This window comes from Odontesthes bonariensis, chromosome 8 (assembly GCF_027942865.1).
Source record: "Odontesthes bonariensis isolate fOdoBon6 chromosome 8, fOdoBon6.hap1, whole genome shotgun sequence".
NCBI lineage: Eukaryota > Metazoa > Chordata > Actinopteri > Atheriniformes > Atherinopsidae > Odontesthes > Odontesthes bonariensis.
Genome location: NC_134513.1, coordinates 26,109,936 through 26,126,781, shown reverse-complemented (window position 1 = coordinate 26,126,781; position 16,846 = coordinate 26,109,936).

The window sequence follows — 16,846 nt, the reverse complement described above, 5'->3', positions numbered from 1 at the left end:
GTTTTTTGCACATATTCTGGTTACCAACGTCACCTATCTCGAGCACATAAAGACCGTGTTGATCCAGATCCCGTCAGCAGTTTTGAATTTGAGCCTGCAGCTGGACCTTCCACACCAGTGAATGTGGATCCTCCTGTGACGGTCACTACACAGGTTCAAGTTGAAAAGAAGAATATACTGGACATGTGCAGCTCTGTTATTGCTCAGGTTCAGCCTCAGGTGTTCCAGAGAGTCCTGTGCAGCGTTTAGTTGGCTCACTGGAGGAACTGCTTAATGACATCCATGCTCACACAAAGGAAGCTGTTGTTATTTTGTATTCTGATGCATCTAGAGAAACTTTGGATAGAGTTGAGAGAACCCTAAAAGGATGAGACCTTTAGAAAAGAAATGGAATATAGTAGAACCTGTAGAGCATGTTCTGGGTGTCCGTTTTGATGTAAGAAGAGATCGAATAACAGGCACGTATAGGCAAGTTCCGGTCAATGATAAGTTCATGTATGTACCTATTCAAGGGTCTCTCTCATCTATGTTTAGAATAGAAAAGAAAAGAAAAATACTTTATTCATCCCCCAATGGGGGAAATTCAAATTTGTCAAGTAGCTCAAAAAAATTATCAATATTTACAATGATTGTATATTAACAACAATAATAATAATACAATAATAAACAATTCTTATAAAAAGTACTACTACTAACTAATAATAATACAGTGGAAACCGCTTATAGTGGTCACGGATATCGTAATCAACCGCTTATATAGATCAAAAGGCTTGGGACAGAATCATTTCTATACAAATGCTGTTTAAATCATTTGTTTTATAGTAATCAAGAAATCCGCTTATAATGTTAATTTTTGGCCATTTTATGAATGTAAATGTGCAAAAATAATTTTAAAACTACGTGTAGCTATTTTATTTTTTACTCCCTTGATTCCTTCCTGGACGTCTGCTTCTGCCTCGCTAGCTAACGTAACGAGTTGACAGCGGGCAGCAAGCGTGCGAATCATGGCTGGAAAAAGGAAGTCATTTTCTCTGAATGAAAAACGTAGTCTCCTCGAGGCGTATGACAAATTACCAAAAACGAGCCAACGAGACGCTGCGGCGAAGCTTGGCATTCCTCAGGTGCTTTTCCCGGGCGCCGTCGTTTTCTTTCTCCGTCGTTAGCATTCATGACTGTCTCTCGTTGCTTAATTAGACTACACAAGGTAGCCTGAGGAATGCCAAGCTTCGCCGCAGCATCTCGGCTTGCTGCCCGGTGTCAACTTGTTACGTTAGCTAGCGAGGCAGAAGCAGACGTCCAGAAAGGAATCAAGGGAGTAAAAAATAAAATAGCAAAAAAAATAAAATAATACAAATTCGGTTTTAGTAATCAACCGCTTATAGTGTTCAAATTGGCTCTGGACCAACGTGATCACTATAAGCGGTTTCCACTGTACAGCCAATGTCCTCTGGGTGTGCTGTTCTATACACTGGGATACACTCAAAATCAGGTCAAGCGGTAAAGAAGGACTTTCAAAAAAAAGAGAGGACATGTTATTTAGACACTACTGAATGCAGATACACTGTTTGGTTTAGGCGGACTTTGGCATTGTCCTTGTAATATCCTACTGTCCGCGTAATGTCGGCACGTATTCAGGTGTAAAGTCCGTCCATACCATATAACCAAACACACACACACACACACACAGAGGGAGAGAGACTAGAAGCTCTACAGTTAGGACTTACTGTACTGTACATAAATGGATGCTAAAAAAGTTTCATTTTTGCCTATGAAATGTTTACAGTGTTTCTAATGATGTTTTGCCTTTAGTTGTGCCCTGCTGGGGGGTGGGGGTGGGGGGCACGCACATAAGCACTTTACCTTTGAAAAAATGTTTATTGTTATGTATCTGCTACAGCTTACATGTACATGTAAATGAACTGTTCAGTTTTCCAAGAATCTTTGAAATGTACCTACATGGTTGTAATAATAAATTTGTATTTTTATATTTATAAAAAATGTTGTCAGTGTTATTTTTGGTGCATTATACAATAGGATGACTTTTCATGGTGTTTGAGATGACACTGAAGCCAAAATAATTATGATCGAAGACATTTTCTGCTTGAAATGTTGCTTGTCACAAAAAGCCGATTTTCTCAGCTTTTTGTCAGAAATCAGCATTTTTAGTGATGCCCACCCATGTTCTGGAGACAATTACTAAAGAATGGAAATAGGTAGAAAACAAACGTTTTTTTCTGATGATAAAGGAAAGTCTGAAGTTTCTTTTGGTATGTTTGTTTTTGACATGGACATAGAACTCAATTTTCTATGGGTCTTGAAAAAACCCTCAAATGCTGAAAAAATCCTGGCACTGGGATGTTCTGAATTTGAAAATGGCTGGCACTCAATGAGTTAATAAAGACAACAACTGTTGCCTGGGCGTAGTCAACTCAAAAAACAAGTCTTCATCTGAACATGGCGATACAATTATAAGAACAACTATAGCCTATAAGAACAGCCTATACGTCCAATTTAACAACAGTGAGCCGCTTCACATGGCAAAAGTCCTCCGTTGTTTTAACACCACAAGAGGAACAGTCTATGTGGCATCATGCAGAAAAAGAATAGCATCCACCGTTTCAGGGGCAAGTCCAGTCCTCCTTTCTTCTATCACTCTTCCAGCTGCGCTAAAAGCGCGCTCGCTACTGCTACTGCTGGCCGGGACACTGAAGACAACGCGGGCCAGTTACGGCAATGTGGTCTCGTGTTGCTTCCACCAGCTCAGTAGATCCCTTCCATCAGCTTCCATGGTGGGGTTGAGGCTGAGGTAGACCTGGATTTCATCAGTATCCTGGTTCTCCTCTCTGACATTTTCCCACGCGTCCTCAAACTCTGCCAGTGCTCTCCTCTTTGGTGCGGGACCAGCAGCTGCCACTCGCACTGCGCCGGCCCTGCGTAAATCATAACACAATTAGGCTATTTATAAGGCCAAGGCCTATAGCTACATTAATAGGCTACAGGGAAAGTAGTTTGTTGGTCACGCCGGAGCGAAAAGTAAAAAGACAAATAGGCCAAATGTAATGGGCAATAATAGGCTAATAAAACAAAAATACCTGATTGTGTAGACTGCTCCTGCCGACGCGCATCCTCTCCCTCCCTGAAGCGCTTTATCTGGATTCTCACCTGTTGCTGGATGTCGGTCCTCTCAGCGAGAGAAAACATTCGTAGTTGGTTGAACTTTGGCCATAAAAAGATGGCAATTTTATGAAGTGGCTGGATTTAGATTTTTTTCATTAACCAGTCAAGGTGTCGTTGGCGGATGACAGCCTGGGAAGGAGTATCAATCACGTCTGGTTGGCAGTGGCTTTTCAGCTTGTTGGCCCAGAGAACGACAAGGTGCAGTGTTGGGTATTTGTCCCCTTCTAGCTCCTTTTGCGCGTCGCTAAATGGGCGCAGAAATTCCACCAGGAAGGCTAGAACATCTGGGGAGACATCACGCAATCGTGCGCTCTCACCACGGCTCTGAAGAAGCTCCTGCAGCTCTGCATGGACTGACTGAGTTGACTCCAGTGTGAGGAAGACTGTGCTATACCTGGTCTCTGCCATTTGTTCAACAGTTCTTGGCAGCTGACTGACCAGGCCTGACTGTTTTAGGTAGCGGACTAAAGCCTTGGCCGCCAACAAGGTCTCTGCTACTTCTGGGACTACTTCAGCCAGCTCATCTGTGTTTAAGGCATGTCGGAGGACTGTGTTATACAGGTGATCTTGACAGCAGGTGCCTGTATGGACGGAGAGCGGCCAACACGTTTGCGCCCTGGTCGGTTACCCAGACAACACGTTTGCGCCCTGGTCCGTTACCCAGACAACATCGTTCATAACTGATGCATCAAAGCCGAGGACTGTGACTAACTGCTGTTGAAGCTCTTTTCGGATATTATCTCCTGTTTCAGCATGGTTTGGGAAGCTTGTTGTGGTGAGTAGCTTGCTCCTGAGTTCAAATGTCGGTGTTACATAGTGACATGTGATAGCCATGTAGCTCATCTTACGGAAATCATCCGTCCACATAGCTGTAGTCATGCCAATATTTATGAGTGACATCATCTCCTTTATCTCCTCAACTGTCCCTCCTCTCCTTTCACTCGCCATAATTTTGCACCTTCGGGAGATTGTAGTGGGGTCGGGGAGAACTTCACTGGCTGAAATGCGGCCATATGTTGCACCGACATTTATAAAGTCTCTGAAACCTACTCCCGCAATAGTTTCAAATGGCCGAATGTCCATGCAACAGAAGTTCACACATTTTCTTGTGACCTCTGTTATGGTAAATTCGATGTCTGCTAACCACTTGTCTTTTAAATGACACCTTGTTGTAGACCCAATGTCTGCAGACCATGGGTCTGTTGATTAACACAGAGAGGGGGGGGGGGGGGGTAAGGTGATGGTTGAAGGATACACATCTGAAAATACAGAAACCCCTCCTCCTGTATAAATGCTTTTGATTGTCTCTGCCGGACGTCTTTCTTCACCATGAACGCTGACTGGTGCTGACTGACCCTTCTGCAGAAGAAAATAAACACGTGGCCGACCGGCAAAAACGACAGAGATCTCTATATTTCATTTCTCATCAGAGGTATTAGGAAACAAGGGAAGATTTTTCCACGACAAGATTCAAAGTCCCTGTTACTGAGTGGCATCAGAGTGCAGTTACCCAAACGTTTGCTCCATGTGCTCCATCCATCCATCCAAACAGCTGCAGGCTGACAAACAGAGTGAAAACAGAGATTAAATACACACACCAATAAATACAGAGTAAAAGAACTGAAGCAAAACAACCAGCTGACTGTCAGAGGAAGACATGATGAGGGGAGAAGAAGAAAAGCTCGAGTTAGCAGCTGTTAGCTGCTGTTTATTTCTATAATGAATATTTTTCATTGAAAAAAACAAAATAACCAAAATCATGACTCAGCATATGGGAACAGGGAATATTTTTAAATAAAAAAAATATCACATTTCTGAAGAAAAATACATTATTATACCCATAAATATAGGATGAAATTTACCTCCATTAATAGAAATGTAGAGTATTATGGTAATATATTCTGTTCCAGCACTTAGACTGATCCACTGGAGGAGTTTACTCATATTAAAATAAAACTAACAAACATAAATCATTAAAAATGTATCTGATACTTTGGGAGTCTTTGCTTGTTTGTCTTTGACGATTAATTCTTTGGGAAGCTTTTATTTTCTGTCCTCACCGGAAGTGATATCTAACTGCGTCTCTGCCAACTTAACAGCCTCTTTGCATCTGTCTCTATGCTTCCCTCTGGTGGCCATAAGCTGTAACTACACCCTCAGTCAGGATGAACATTGAAATGTGGGAAATCTTTCTAAAATGAGGTTTTATGATGGAAGAGAGCAGTCATATTAATACTTTAACAACACTGTCATATTTAGTTAATGCTGGAGTTTTACCACAGCTCACATTTCTCATCATTACTCAGTGAAGATGGAAAGTAGGAGCAGTTTCAAACCTGCACAGTAACTGGTAAAAACCTTTAAGGATGAAACTTCTCCTAAAGATTGTTGTACTTTGTCAGTTTGAATGTTTTACTGACAGCATTGTTGTCCCGTTGTGTCTGAAATGGAGGGAAATCTGTTCCAAAGTCATTTTGTTCATATGATGAAGGCAGCCAGCTGCAGTCTGCAGATTCAGTCTTTATGCTGTGAGCAGGGCGTTTCTGCCCTCTAGTGGCCACAGGTGGTATCTACAGAAAAGGTAAAGCTGGAGATGTTACAAATGACTGGCTACAAAGAGACTTAACGCTATTCGGTAGAACCATGTTAACCAAGGTTGATTCATTATCCAGATTAATTTATCCAGCATACTCCCTCGCCATCCCACCTAGAATTATAAAAGAAATCAATAGAATAAACTTTAATTTCATATGGAAAAATAAGGATCACTACATAAAAAATGGAAATTTGATAAAGGATTATGAGGATGCTGGTTTAAAAGCAATTGATTTTGAAATTATGAATAGTATATTGAAGATCAAATGGCTTCGTTCTTTCTTAAGAAATGATGATGAGATATGGTTCTCGCTACCTTCTCTTGTTTTTAACAAAGTTGGAGGTATTGATTTTCTGTTAATATGTGATTTTGAAATTTCAAAACTGCCCATAAAATTATCCAAATTTCATCAACAGCTTTTGTTAAATTGGAAATTGATGTTCAGGCATAATTTCAGCCCTCATGATGTACCGTTGTGGAATAATCGGGTAATATTGAATGGAAGGAAGTCTATGTTTATGGAAGACTGGATGACTAAACAAATCTGGTCTGTTAGACACATAATGGATGATAATGGAAACATACTTGAATTGAATGATTTTAATGCTAAATATAGCACAAGTTGCTCCAGTGAGACTTATAGGAAAGTCATACAGAATATCCCACAAGTCCTTATCCAATCAATAAAGAACAATATCTTGACCATTCCAACTCCAGATTTACATCAAATAAAGTTAGATGATTTGGACCTAGTAACTGAAAACTGTAACAATACATTTTTAAGACAGTATTCAGTAAACACCTTATATCCAGGTATAGCAAGAAGCTCATTCATTCTTAGAGATGATAACAAATCTGAAAAATCAACTATTCAGACAAAATACTTAAAATTCCCCCAAAATGTAAAGAAGTTCATTTCAAAAATATAAACAACATCTATCCCTCAAATGAATTTTTTTAAAAGAAGATTTAAATTTGTTGTAGAAAACTGTTATAATTGCAAAACAAATCTGGAAACAACAGAACACCTATTTTATGAATGTGAGACTGTCCAAAATCTGTGGAAATCTCTCCGTGATTTATTATCGTCCAGTTCCATAAACACGGATTTCTGCTCTTTTCAAAACATCCAAGTAGGTGTAATCCTCAAAGATAAAATGACAGAGTTCTTGGTAAATAATCTCATCATCATCATCACTAAATATTATATTCACAAGTGTCGATATGCCAAATCCCCACCTTCATGGCTTGCATTAAAAAAATGATATATTCTCCTTCCAAAAATGTCTGAAACATGTAAATAATCCCCATGCAGATAAATTATACACACTCATAGCAAATCGTAACCTGTCCTAACCCCCTGTAACTGTTTAGAATGGACTTACCTTTTCTTTACTCCTTGTTTTTTATTATTTATTATCCCCTTTTTTATTTTGTGCATTTAAGATCTTTCAATACTTATTTTTCTATAAGAGATAGCCCACACTACAATAATTTATTTTCTTTCAATTTTTACTATATGTGGAGGTGTGAACATGTGAAGTTAAAATAACACAAACTGTTTACTTTTGAGTATGTCATTGTTCTGTCTATGTGACATGTTTAAATAAATAAATACAATTTAAAAATTAAATAAAAAAACTTTGTCAGTTTGAATGTTTTACTGACAGCATTGTTGTCCCGTTGTGTCTGAAATGGAGGGAAATCTGTTCCAAAGTCATTTTGTTCATATGATGAAGGCAGCCAGCTGCAGTCTGCAGATTCAGTCTTTATGCTGTGAGCAGGGCGTTTCTGCCCTCTAGTGGCCACAGATGGTATCTACAGAAATGGTAAAGCTAGAGATGTTACAAATGACTGATACTTCCGGTGAGACCTTTCACAATAAAACGCTGTTAACGCTGTGCTGCACCTCACAGACGTAATATAAAGCTGTTTGATCTGTTAACAGCGGAAACTTGTTTTACTCAGGAGTGACTGAATGTAAATAAGTTGGTGGCCTCTTTGTGTAAAAGGCGCAGGTTTTTTCTTCAAGTGTATAAAAAGCTACAGTTAACGCTAGCTAGTTAGCAGCAGTTAGCTAGCATCTTTGTTAGCTCCGGTTATATTTAGTTTAAAGGTAGAATGAGTGAATGTGCTGCTAAAACGTGGCTACTTCATGTGACAGTAAATCTAAACAGAGCAGACTTTATAGTTCTCGCTGTAGCCTACCGTGGTACTGGTGATCTGACTTCCGGTTAAATCATGAAGCATTGATTGATGTAGCTGTGCGGTTTAACCGCTAGAGGGCAGTAATAACGGCCGTTTCATTTCCCAGCGCTTCTTCATGGCAGATATGAATGAATAAACACACACAATAAGGTCTGTGGAACACAAACATGATGCATGATGAACTTCTCCACTGTAACATGTGTTTAGGTAGAATTAAGACTCTTCTGAGGCTCCAACAACTTTCTGCTTTCAGCCTTTCTGCTGCACAGGATGCAGAAGCTGCAAACTCTCCTGAAAAACCTTGTTTTTAAAATGGAATTATTATTTTTCAGTGCTTTTGACAGTTCGGACTCTTTGAATATAAGGTGACTCAGACATATTGCATCATAATCAGACCTCTACGTGATGAAGGACACTGCTTGGCCACAGAGTTGGAAACATGGCTGCTGATGGAAACTGAAGTCTCAGCTTTTAACTCAACATGACACTTTTCTTTGGACACATTTCCCCTCCTGTGGGCTCATTCACTCCTTCAGCCATTAAGCTGCTGCGCTGCCAACATTTGGACACAATATAGATGCAGATGACTCTGAGAGCGTGTCCGACGGCTCAAATGAAAAGTTGATCTGTATGGATGGGGAATATTTTGCTCAGTTTAACTGAACGCTCACATGTAAAGTAGAAACACACAGTCTCATGTGAGGGAAAGTCAATAAGTGTCCCAGTTAGAATTCATTTGGACAAATAAAAATCATGGTATGAATGAATAAGCACTAAAGGCGTTGATCTGATACGTGATTGATAACAGTCGAGACTGATGGACAATCCCTGCACTTACACACATCTCAAGTAGTTTGTAAAAGGGGAATAAAAGGAACTTTAATCCTTTTCAATTCTCATATTGTTATGTTTTCATGTTGTTGTAGTGGCTCAGGTTTCTAGCATCTAATAATTAAGCTTTTAACTTTATTTCTCCCTGTCTCCAGCCTGTGAGCTTGTATTTGGGCCCTTCATTTCTCTTCCTTCACTCCTGAGTAAAACAAGTTTCCGCTGTTATCAGATCAAACAGCTTTATATTACGTCTGTGAGGTGCAGCACAGCGTTAATAGCGTTTTATTGTGAAAGGTCTCACCGGAAGTGTCAGTCATTTGTAACATCTCCAGCTTGACCTTTTCTGTAGATACCACCTGTGGCCACTTGAGGGCAGAAACGCCCTGCTCACAGCAGAGCCGTATATAGAGAGAGTTTGGCCAACTATGGGTTTGAACGTTTGAGCTATCCCGCTATGCTGATTGGTTCTGGGCTGGTCACGTGTTTCGTGGACGCCATGTTTGCTACCAATATTCATAGTTCATACAGCGATCCCCACAGTGAGCTATATCAGAACACTTCAAATACATTATTAAATTATTATTAGTTGTTATGCCAATATAATGCCACGCTGCAGTGCATATGGCTGTAGTGTAAGACCGGGTCAGGGGAAACAACTACACCGTTTCCCCCGTGACAAAAAACGGAGGAAATGATGGGAGATTAAGGTCAGAAGGAAGAACGCGACAGATTTCTCCGTGTTGTGTGAGGTAAATGTCATTTTTTTCTCTGACTTTTGTTAACAATTACTTAAAAAAATAAAGTCATAATAGCATTAATATATACCATGCTCTCAAAAACTCCTGACACCGCTTAAGAAATTAATTAAGTTTGAAGTTAGTCAAGCCTTATGCTAACCTGTAGCTAGTTAGAAAATTAGCAGCTACTGTCATAACATCAGTAATATAACTCGGATGCAATATAACACCTACTGTGAAAACGACGTGTGCATTTAATTCATGTCGATGTAGACAGCCACATTTCGGTAACACATAACTTTGCCTCAGTTACTAAGTTATTACTGTTATTCAGTAGTTAGTCATGAACATTTTGGATGTATTGAACTTGTGTGTATTTGGCCAATTTAGAAATGAGAGTTTTATTCATGCATGTGTTTGTGAAATAAGAGATGTCTGGTTAAGAATACATGATAACTTATTGATAGCTTTTGTAAATAAATTAGCATTTTTCTTTTATCTGCAATTCATTTACTTCCATTAAAAAGTCACTGTCATTTTCCTTTTAGGAGCACTTTGATGAAAAACAGTATGAGAGTGGCAGAGCAGATGGCCTGAGGAGACTCAAACCGAATGCCGTCCCAACCAAGTTCATCTTCACACCACCAGAGTGCCCCGAGAGACCCACCAAGCGCAGCAGGACAGAAGATGAACTGTGTCCCGGTGCACAGGAACACATACATGTTGACCGTTCCTATTGTTCTACGCAAAGCCATACATCTGTTGAAGTTCAAACAGGTAAATATGTTCAAGGTGTTCAAAGTGAGAACTGATTGAAGTTAGTCTATTTGAAAATGAGGTATCCCCATAAGGACAGGAGTGCAAAATGCAGCCACAAAGTTAATGTAACATGTACATAAATATCAATTTATTGGATGTTATAAATTCTTGCTTTATTTTATATGTAGGTATTTATTTCCACTAAAAGTGACAATGCTTTTGGCTAATCAAAATAATAATTGACACCATTATTATTCATTTTGGTAATGTTTACTAATGTTTATAATTGCAAACGTGAAGTCTGACCATGACTGATATTATACCATTAAATCTTTCTCACTCTCTGTGCAGTCTGAAAACAATTATACTGAATTGATAGTGTCCAATTCAACCCATGTCTAGTTAGCTTGCATACATGTTTCCACATTTAACGAGTGTGTGTGTTCTTTTCTTCTGATTCTTTTTCAGATATTAGAGTTGACCATGACCAGTTGGATCTGATGGACAATGCATGCACTGATAAGGCTGTAAGCGGGTACTGAAGAAGGCCAAAGACATTGGGCTACATGTGACAGCAATAACATCAGACATGGGTGCTTCAAATCGTGCACTTTGGCTAAGTTTTGGCATTGTTTGCTCTAAATTCAGTAGGACAGTAAACAAAGTTTCCCGTCCCATGGAAGAGGGCAGGTTTCTGCATTTCATTGCTGATGTTCCCCACATCATCAAAAATATGAAAGCGGCACTTGTCAATGGAAATGACATCATTTTAGGGAAGGAGGTTGTTGAGAAGTTTAATTTAACATCAAACACAGTCACTGTCAAGCATGTCAAAATGCTCCACGATTTTCAGCAAGACAAAGACCTGAAGCTTGCCCCAAAACTGAAGGAACACACACTGACACCATCCCACTTTGGTAAAATGAAGGTGTCCAATGCCTTACACTGTTTCAGTCATTCAGTGAGTTCCACACTGCGCTACTTAGTGCATTCAGAAGGATTTGACACAGATCTTCTTACCACAGCGTGGTTCTTAGATTTTTTCAACAGATGGTTTGATCTCATGTCAGGTAAACGCCCTGTCTGGCACTGAGCCAGGTCAACCAGGATTCATACCAAGCTGCACTGTCACATCTGCGCTCGGCCATATGGGGGATGAAGAACATATCTATCGGGGCAAAAGGCCATTGGAAACCCGTACTCGTACTTTCCGCATCATCAATTCTGGATATTCAGGCTGAGCTTCTCTCGCAGGGCTTTCCATTCGTCCTGACATCTCGGTTCTCCCAGGACTGCCTGGAAAACCTCTTTGGCTTATTAGGATGAGAAACCCAACACCTACCGCTCTTGAATTTAAGCAAGCACTCAAAATCATAACCGTTGCACAGTTTTTGAAATGCCCCTCAAAAGGTAGTTACCAAGAAGATGGTGGTGCTTTTCTTGCTGAGTTCCTTGATCAGCCAGGAAATCATGCCATTACTCTGCCTGTAGATCTGGAGCTGCAGCACCTTCCATCATTTTCAGGGCTAGTAGATGCAGAGAGGAGCAGCCTGCATGATGCTGGCGGGTACTGTATCAATAAAGTGGTAAAACTGAAAAAACTGTCTTCAGTGTGTGTGAATGCTGTGAAGGATTCTGCGTCAGGTTCAGAGGCTCACAGCTCTGAAAGAATTCAAGGAAGGCTGCTTGGTGTTCTGCACAGATGTCTGCTGGGAGCTATTTGAAAAGGCAGAACAGCTGTTTAGGGCCAGTGAAGACCACTTTGCTGGTAAAGAGAATCTTCTACTGACACTTGTAAGTCAAACAGAGCATCTCATGCAGCACATCCATTTACCAACCTGTCATGGTATCAAACACCATCTTTTAGTCCAGTTTTCCACTACACGGTTACACTTTCATGCTCGGAAGCAGCAGGGACGAATCCCTAAAGCTAAACTGAACAAGTCAACGGGAGCACTAGGGAGCAAAAGCATGGCAAAGCTGAGATGATAAAGTGTGAAGTGAACAGCTTGTTTCTGATTGTTGATTATTACATTGCACTTTCACATTGACCCTCCAGGAGAAGAACATATTTACTTGTTTGTGTGTGTTAGTGTTTTTGAATTTAGTCTAATGATTTATCTGCACATGTAAGCATAATATAGCCTACTGTAGCCATCAAAACTAGAACATATTGAACTGATTTCATATTGCACTGGATGTTAGTGATTGTTTGAACTCAATCTAATGAGTTATCTGCATTTGTAAGCATAATATGGCTATCAAAAAATAACAAATTGATCTGTTTTTTATATTGTACTGGATGTTAGTATTTGTTTAAATTAAATCTAATGATTTATCTGCACTTTTAGGCCCAACAGCCTAAATATATATATATATATATATATTATCTTTTATATATCTACTTGTATAGGTCTGTTAGGCCTAATGACTCCCATTATTTTATATAGCACTTTGCATGCCTTATGTTTCAATGAATGTGTAAATATGTGAGAATTCTATTGCACTCGCTCCCTGCAGAACAAACAAAACTTTCATCAATTTTGATACATTTGATACAACTGTGTGTGTGTGTTTTTTTTGGGGGGGAGGGGTGTGTGTGAATAATACTAATGATCATAATGATCACAAACAGTAACACAAGTTTTATTTGTATTATTTCTATTTCTATTATAATTATAATTCAATGAATAATTATTCTATATATTCTAATTCTAGATATTAATAATTCCTCTGTTACGGATGGAGATGTGACTAAGCTGACTACAATGCATGTACAGTACTTTTAAGATATTTAAGGTAAGTAGAGGCTGGGATATTAAATGTGACCTGTTTTAGAGATATTGCTATGTCAAATTTGCAGTAACTACAATATCCAACCTAATACCAAGGCATTGAAGGCATTTTTCTCAGTTTCAACACAGACGTAGTTACTACACTTTGCCTTTGTAGGGCAGTATAGGCCTATCACATTTTCTTCAATTGCCTTTTTGAATGCACTGCCTTACTTAAGGCAACAACACGGAAGGCAACGCGAGTTAGGTCCTGTGTTAACAAGAACCTCTTTTAAGCTAACTCCTTGTATACGAACGATGTTCTTAATGTTTGAGTTCATATGTAGGGATCTTGATAATACTACAAGCGAAGTTTGATGATATATCGAGCCTTAGTTGTATTTTAAAATCAGCAATTCTGACATATGCGGCCCATAGGCTTACGCTGTGGAATCTTCGCCGTTGGTAGCGAACATGGCGCCCATGATTCGAGTTGATCGAACTCTCTCTATATACGGCTCTGGCTCACATTATAAAGACTGAACCTGCAGACTGCAGCTGGCTGCCTTCATCATATGAACAAAATGACTTTGGAACAGATTTCCCTCCATTTCAGACACAACGGGACAACAATGCTGTCAGTAAAACATTCAAACCGACAAAGTACAACAATCTTTAGGAGAAGTTTCATCCTGAAAGGTTTTTAGCAGTTACTGTGCAGGTTTGAAACTGCTCCTACTTTCCATCTTCACTGAGTAATGATGAGAAATGTGAGCTGTGGTAAAACTCCAGCATTAACTAAATATGACAGTGTTGTTAAAGTATTAATATGACTGCTCTCTTCCATCATAAAACCTCATTTTAGAAAGATTTCCCACATTTCAATGTTCATCCTGACTGAGGGTGTAGTTACAGCTTATGGCCACCAGAGGGAAGCATAGAGACAGATGCAAAGAGGTTGTTAAGTTACCAGAGACGCTATTAGATATCACTTCCGGTGAGGACATAAAATAAAAGCTTCACAAAGAATTAATCGTCAAAGACCAACAAGCAGTGGCATAGTCTACGTTGAACGCAGGTATACGGTTTATACCCACCTCTTTTTTGGGGGGATTTCCGTATACCCACTTAAAATTCGTTTTTCAATATTTAGAATAGCACAGCCACGTTTCATCAACTACCACTTCTCATGGAAGCCTTGTTATAATTTAACAATACAATGACAACACTTCAGAATAGCATTCATTCGGAAATTGCGGCAGTCAGTCAATCTCCCAGGGATTCACTATCAGTTGTTTGACAATAACGTCCCATAGAAACTCTTCTTCTTTGTATTAGTTGAAAGCGGTGATTCTCTAACGCACAACAGCGCCCCCTATAGGAGTGGAAGGTGGAAAACTAAAATGGATGTGTGTGTATATATATATTAGTAGTAAATATCACGATGCAATTTTGAAATTAAATTGACTGATTGGATTCATCATAGCATATAATTGTCTATTTTTCCAGGCTGCCATGTTTTGCCCTTTCTGCAGCCAAGATCTGGGGACAGTTCAAGTGTGCTGTCACTCATGTGGCAAAAATGTCCTGTTCTGGATGGACCTGATGAATCATCTGAGAGAGAAAGACATCTCTTCAGTGGGAGCCATTGGATACTTTGATCAGTTCATTTTTGGGGGGAAATCTCTTTATAAAGATGTGGAATGGAAAAAATGTGTTTGATCAGGAATAAATTCTGTCTAAACAATAAGATCAAGGAAGTGTCTTTCAAAATTAAACACAAAATATATCCATCAAAAATTGTTTTAATTTTAGGTCAATTTCATATCCACAAAAAGGAAATGGACTGACAGAAAACCAAATTTTACACTTTTTTTTAAATAACTATATCAATGCAGCACAGACATTAATGGTGTAGAAATTCCCAAGACTGTAAAAACTTATTGAATTAATATGTTTTTCTTTACAGTGATGCAATTTCTATACATGATGCTTCTATACTCTTTGTACATTTATACTTTTATATTGTTTTCTTCCCCCGGCTAAAAAAGAGAAAGTTTGTGCTCTTCCTGTCGCTGCAAATAAATAATCAGTTAATGTGGAGAATGTGAAATACAGTGGGGTGCGAAAGTTTGGGCAGCCTTGTTAATTTTCCTGATTTACCTTTATAAAGCATTGATTGTTTGGATAAAAACATTCAGTTAAATATATCATATAGGGGACAAACACAGTGATATTTGAGAAGTGAAATGAAGTTTATATGAATTACAGAAAGTGTGCAATAATTGGTTAAACAAAAGTAGGCAGGTGCATAAATTTGGGCACTGTTGTCTTTTTATTGATTTCAAAACCTTTAGAACTAATTATTGGAACTCAAATTTGGTTTGGTAAGTTCAGTGACCCTTGACCTCCATACACAGGTGACTCCAATTATGAGAAAGGGTATTTAAGGGGGGCAATTGTAAGTTTTTCTCCTCTTTGCATCTTCTCTGAAGAGTTGCAGCATGGGAGTCTCAAAACAACTTTCAAATGACCTGAAAACAAAGATTGTTCACCGTCATGGTTTAGGGGAAGCATACAGAAAGCTATCTCAGAGATTTCAGCTTTCAGTCTCCACTGTGAGAAACATTGTGAGAAAATGGAAGACCACATGCACAGTTCAAGTCAAGGCTCGAAGTGGCAGACCAAGAAAAATCTCGAATAAACAGAAGCGAAGGATGTTGAGAACAGTCAGAGTCAACCCACAGAGCAGCACCAAAGACCTACAACATGATCTCGCTGCTGATGGAGTCACTGTGCATCGTTCAACTATTCGGCGCACTTTACACAAGGAGATGCTGTATGGGAGAGTGATGCGGAGGAAGCCTTTTCTCCGCCCACATCACAAACAGAGCCGCTTCAGGCATGCTAAAGCACATTTGGACAAGCCAGCTTCAATTTTGGAATAAAGTGCTGTGGACTGATGAAACTAAAATTTAGTTATTTGGGCATAACAAGGGCCGCTATGCATGGAGGAAAAAGAACACAGCACTCCAAGAAAAACACCTGCTACCTACAGTAAAATTTGGTGGTGGTTCCATCATGCTGTGGGGCTGTGTGGCCAGTACAGGGACTGGGAATCTTGTTAAAGTTGAGGGACGCATGGATTCCAATCAGTATCAGCAGATTCTGGAGACCAATGTCCAGGAATCAGTGACAAAGCTGAAGCTGCGCCGGGGCTGGATCTTCCAACAAGACAACGACCCTAAACACTGCTCAAAATCTACTAAAGCAATCATGCAGAGGAACAAGTACAACGTTCTGGAATGGCCATCTCAGTCCCCAGACCTGAATATTATTGAAAATCTGTGGTGTCACTTAAAGAGAGCTGTCCATGCTCGGAAACCATCAAACCTGAATGAACTAGAGATGTTTTGTAAAGAAGAATGGTCTAAAATACCAACAGCCACAATCCAGACTCTCATTAGAAGCTATAGGAAGCGTTCAGAGGCTGTTACTTCTGCGAAAGGAGGATAAATATTGAGTTAAGGTTTTATTTTTGGTGCCCAAATTTATGCACCTGCCTAATTTTGTTTAGACAATTATTGCACGCTTTCTGTAATTCATATAAACTTCATTTCACTTCTCAAATATCACTGTGTTTGTCCCCTATATGATATATTTAATTTTTTTTATCCAAACAATCAATGCTTTATAAAGGTAAATCAGGAAAATGAACAAGGCTGCCCAAACTTTCGCACCCCACTGTGTATATATATATATAT